This window comes from Saimiri boliviensis, chromosome 10 (genome assembly GCF_048565385.1).
Source record: "Saimiri boliviensis isolate mSaiBol1 chromosome 10, mSaiBol1.pri, whole genome shotgun sequence".
Lineage (NCBI taxonomy): Eukaryota > Metazoa > Chordata > Mammalia > Primates > Cebidae > Saimiri > Saimiri boliviensis.
Window position 1 is genome coordinate 21,555,684 of NC_133458.1, and position 6,000 is coordinate 21,561,683.

The window sequence follows — 6,000 nt, forward strand, 5'->3', positions numbered from 1 at the left end:
CCAAGTAACTGACAAGCCAGTGACTTCAAAGCCAATTATAGTAATGAGAAAAGGTTGTGGCTTAAATAGCAGTTGAGGGGTGCAAAGAGGGGGCAGCACAGTGTGGAACAAAACCAAGCCACAGTGCTAACATCTTCACCAAGTATCCCATGCTAACCACAGATCAAGCCTGTTGGTCTTCCCACTGGAGGAGGAGAAGGCAAGGGAGGTTTGTCCATGGCCAGCAAGGTGTGAACATTCAGGCAGCGTCCTGAACGGTGCAGCAGCATGGGGTCCCTCACACTTCATGCTTTCACTTCTCGGCACTTCCTCTCTCAACTCAGACCTGTGCAGTCATTTCAAAGCAGCTCCCTTGAGGCCCATACCAGCCCACAGTCACCCCAGAAGCTAAAAACTGCCTCCAGGTTCAGGACTGAGAAGGGAGAGAGAAGTTAAAGGGCAGGAAAAGGAAAGGAATGATTTGTAGAACATAAATAATAAAGAAACCCAAAATATCTACTAGATACCTGGAGAATACAGCTACAAAACAAACTTGGGCCATTTCAGCTTGTAATGCATTTAATGGAGGTAGACGGTGAGGACAGGCAGCCTCTACATTGTAAGCTCATTCATTCATTCAACAAATATTTGTGGCTGGGTGCAGTGACTCACGCCTGCAATCCCAGCACTTTGGGAGGCCAAGGCAGGTGGATCAGTTGAGCCCAGGAGTTCAAGACCACCCTGGGAAACATGGTGAAACTCAATCTCTACAATATAAAAAATACACATAGCCGGGTGTGGTGGTGTGCACCTTTGGTTTCAGCTATAGGGGAGGCCAAGGCAGGAGGATTACTTGAGCCTGGGAGGCAGAGGTTGCTGTGAGCCAAGACTGCACAACTGCACTCCAGTCTGGGCAACAGAGTAAGATTCTGCCTCAAATAAAAAAAAGAAAGAAAAAGAGAAATACCCATGGAGTATCTACATGTGTGTCAGGCCCCATTGTGGCCACTATAGATGTTGCAATAAATACAGCCTTTCTGACCTAACTCCTGCCGTGAAGGGCTTATTTCCTAGTAGGAGAGGGAAAAAAATGTCTATTTGTAAATAAAATAATTACAAATCTTGATGTGTGCTGGAAGGAAACAGACAAACTAGATGGGATGGCGGAGAGGAGCCACCTGCTCTTAGAGGTACGTGCCTGTGTCTTCCTCAGGTGTGTGCCTGTCACAGGGTTTGCATTTGAATTCAATGTTGTAGCCTCAGAGAGCTAAGCTCCACATGGTTAGATCTTTTCCACATTTCAGTTCATGGGATTGCAACATTGACGCAGGTTGAGCCATGGGAGGGAAGGTGGCAGATGGCAGCAGCACTGGGACCAGAGGAAAAGTTAAGCAAGCCTTTGGGGAATGACTGCGCCTTGCCAGTGTACCTCCTGCAGGGTTGCCCAGGAAGCAAGTTCCCCAGCTCTCTGTGCTGTGGTGTTCCCACTCATCAGGGGCCAGAAGCGGGTCCTCACCCTGACAGGTTCTACTCCAGAGCTCTCTAACTGGACTGCCCTCATGGGATGCAGGAGAAAAAAGCCCGGCTCTCCCAGATCTCTTCAGTGACCTAATGATGCTTCATATCCAGGAAGAGAGCTCCACCTGCATTCGCTCTCCTTACTAAACAGGAACGTGGTCCCCGGGCTTTATCACACCAAGAAGCTGTGTTTTCCAATATCTCCTTATCTCCCTAAGCACAGGAGTAATAGAGATTTGTTTTCATTTTATTCTACTTTCTTTTCTTTTTGAATGTACCATTGTATAAATCCTATAGTTCATCTTGTTCCATAGCTATGAGTTTAAATCTCGTTTCCTGTCATTATTAGCAATTCTTTCCATAATGGTAATAATCAATAAAACTTCCAGTTAAAACCTGGACACCCCATGACCACAGCCAGGGGAAGGTATTGCTGTGGTTTTTGATGGTGCTGAGGAGAACAAGGAGTTCCTTTCTGAGGATAACCAAACCAAATGCAGAATGTTTTGGTTGTGTGACTCAGGTAGGTTGCCTTTTAAAAGTTTAAAAACTCCTTTATTTCAGAAGGTTGAAAGGGCATAAGTTCAAAAGGAAGTTTAACTGGTTAAAAATTAGGGAGTTTTTAATGCAGCATGTTGGCAGAGGCAAAATAAGAAAGAAAAAAAGAAAACAAAAAAAAAAGGGAGTTTTTTCAAAAAAAATTACATACCACTGGCCCAGAACATTCTCATTTGATGTAATTTATTTCCATTTTCCTGAAATATTCATTATTTTTATTATGAAAGTCAAATACATGACTTAATATGCCTGCTAAGTTAGGAAGGGCTGAACAAAGAGAAAGTATCTTTGTTTATTATTATCTTTCTCTTGCCACAGTTCTTTATTTGGGTTGAGGCGTGCCTCGTGTTTCCTGACACATTTTTAGGAACGGATTATGTTTAGAGTTTTGCCACGTAAGGAATCAACTTGACAACCTTTTTGCCAAAAACCATGTCTGTATTTTGCTCCCACTGTTTCTCTCTGAAGTTGTCTGCTTGTGAAGGAGAAAGCATATGTATGCTTTCATAAGGGTGTGGGCTCGTGATGTCAAAGGAGTTGGTGTGGAAAGGAAGCAGATTCCAAATACAGGATGCGGGGCTGCAAGAGGTGCACTCAGGCTGGCCACCAAGGAAGGGCACTTCCTTCCTCCACACCGTGTTATGTTCTCCCCTGCATACGTTGAGAGACATCAGTCCTTCGCACACAAACGAACTTGCATCCTTAAACTTGTCCATGTTTCCTGTGCTCACAGTTGGCTGCGTTGTAAGATGAGCACTCTGTTTTAAGAAAGCAGTTGTGCTAGGTTTTAGGAGTTCTAAAAGTACCTTGTTTCCAATCCCAACAAATGAGGGTTCTAGGAGTATGGATGCATGAACAAAAATATCCCAGAAACAAGAACATTAGGCCAGCCCGAAATCATCCTCCTGCATCCCAACTGCTAAGGCACTTTTATCTAATTCTTAAGGAGACAATCCCCACCAAAAAAGCCCATCACATCCTCAACAAATGTGCATTATGTTACAACAGAAGCCTTACCCTCACTGGAAAAAGAAGTTGTCCACAGCTAGGAGAGTTTCCAACACAGATGCTCTAAATCAAAGCGGGAAACAGTGACCCAAATGCCAGATAGGGATGCAGGTGACAACTCAAGGGCTTGTCACTGGCCTTAACTACCGCTTCCAGGGGATATTCCTACAACCACATCTTTCTTGAAACCTTGCCCACACTCTGGGCCCTTCCCTGCAACTATCTTCTTTTTTGGCTTTTTTTCTGAGACAGAATCTTGCTCTCTTGCCCAGGCTGGGGTGCAATGGCATGATTTTGGCTCACTGCAACCTCTGCCTTCTGGGTTCAAGTGATTCTCCTGCCTCAGCATCCCAAGTAGCTAATTTGTTTGTATTTTTAGTAGAGACAGGGTTTCACCACGTCAGCCAGAATGGTCTCCATCTCCTCACCTCATGATCCACCTGCCTCAGTCTCCCAAAGTGCTGGGATTACAGGCATGAGCCACCTCGCCTGGCCACCTCCAATACTTTCTACATCCAAAGCTAAACTTGCAATCTTCACAGCCCTCCGACTTACGCAAAGGAAATGTTTCTTTCTTGTGAATGTAATGCTTACTAAATTAATTAAATGTATGTCATAGTATCATTCTTTTAATCGCAGAGATTTAAAACCTGTATTTCACCTGTGACCACTCTCTTAGTCTCACATTCTCCTGCAGGCATCTCTTTCCCCATAACCCAGCCCCGACCATGGCCAAGCTCACCTCTCCATTCACATTGCTGCCCCACCCCAGCAGGAAGTCCTTCCCACTGCAGTCACCAGCATTCTCCACTCAGACTAATCTCACCAACATCCCACTTTCACTAACTTACTCTTGCTATGGGTTGAATCGTGCCCCACAAAAAGATCTGTTGAAGTCCTAGGCCCCAGTCCCTCAGAATGTGAAGTTATTTGGAAATAGGGTGATTGCTGATATAATTAACAAGATGAGGTCATACTGGAGCAGGGTGAGCTTCTAATCCAACATGACTTGAGTTCTTATCAGAAGTCAGTATGAAGACAGGAAAGACACCATGTGAAGATGGAGGCGGAGATTGGAGCAATGCAACCACAAGCCAAGGAATGTGAAGGATTGACAGCCACCACCAGAAGCTGGGAAGAGGCAAAGAAGGATGCCACCCAGAGTCTCGGGGAGCGTGGCCCTGCTGACACCTTGATCCTGACTTCGGGCCTTCGGAGCTGTGAGACGACAGGTTTCCATTGTATTAAGCCCCCTAGGTTTGGTTTTTTGTTACGGCAGCCCCGAGAGTCTAACGTATCCCCCTTCCTTTCTAAACCTTCAGTGGCTGCCTATCCCCCATTGTGTCACGTTCAATTCTTTGGCCTGGCTCCGGAGGCCCTGCCCTCTCCCATCGCATCCCCTCTTCACAAATGCATCCCTCACTATTTCCACATGACCATCTCCAAACTCTAGCTCACACCTGCCTCTCCCTTCTTCAAAGTCCTGCTGCCTCCGTCTCCACTAAAATGTCTTTCTACCATATCAAGTGTGTTTCTTTCTGCCTTTCTGCCTTCCCTATCAATCCATACACCCTTTGAAAAATGGGCTATGAATTCCTGTTAGTTTCAATCTCCCGTGAGTACACAAATACCCTAAAAGTACTCACAGATGACTTGATCCAGTAGCCTTTGCACAAACGTTGCCCTAATTCCTGGGTCGACCATGAACTACACGCCAGGGACTGTTGCTCTAATCTTTGTGTCCCTGGTTCCCAGCCCAGTGTCTGGCATTTTGTGGACATCCAATAAAAGTTTTTAATTCACTTGGTTTATTTTTAAAATCTAGCCTCAGGTATAAGTTCTGGGTCCCTCCCAGGTAACACCATATCTGCCTTCTTTTAAATAACTTGCTAATGGAAATTTCTCAAGTTCTTCAGACAAAAGTAGCTTAAAAGGGGTTGGGGGAGACCCAGAGTTTTAGGAGCGCGGCCCTTCCAACACCTTGATTCCTGACTTCTGGCCTCCAGAACTGTGAGACAACATGTTTCCATTGTATTAAGCCACCCAGGTTGTGGTAGTTTGTTATGGCAGCCCCGAGAATCGAATGCATCCCCCTCCTTTCCAATATCATTCTCTTTCTCTGACTTATAAATCATTAGGAGGGCCAGGCCCAAAGCCCCAGGGAGCCTTATTAGTCTGTATGACCCATCCGAACCGAGAGTCCTCCTCCCAGTGATCAGCTTCCTGTTTATTAATACATGACAGGCTTGTCCTTCACCCCCATCATTACCTGTGCTTCCAGAGCCCTTTGAAAGCATAAATAAATGATAGCTGGCTAGTCTCCTTTCTTCAGGACTTTGTCAGTGCTGAGAATCCTGACAGCTTGCCAAGACATGATTTGTCACTACAAATGCCAAGTGGGAGAGCCCCTGTCCCCTCCTATTCATAGAGATACTTGATAATTCAAAGTGCCAGCTCCTTCCAACAAAGTCAGACCGACTAATGTGCTGTCACAAGTCTCCAGGAAAGAGAGTTGCACAGTGTGCTTTTCAAATAGCCCAAGACTCAGCAGGGTGGAGGACCTTTGCTCAGCAGGTAAGCCATTCAGATCCCCAAGGTGCCAGTGCCCAGAGAGCCCGCAGGGGCTGCAGCAGGACTCGGGGGCATCAGAATTCAGCAATGGGAACAGAAGATGGTCACCACTGTTCCAATTCTGTCATTTGCCCCTTTTCCTCCCACCTCGCCTCTTCTTCCTCCATCTCCAAAGCTGGGAATGAGTTTCCCTGATAGATGTATTCCCTTGGTTTTGACCTGGACCTTCAGAATGCAAATGCTCTGACCATCCACTAGATGTTAGAGGGTTGGAATGGGGAAAAGGCATGCAATGTGGGGGAATCCAACCTTGTAAGGTGGTCAGAAGCCAAAGAAGAAGGTAAGTGTAGATTATCCAAAGTTTAT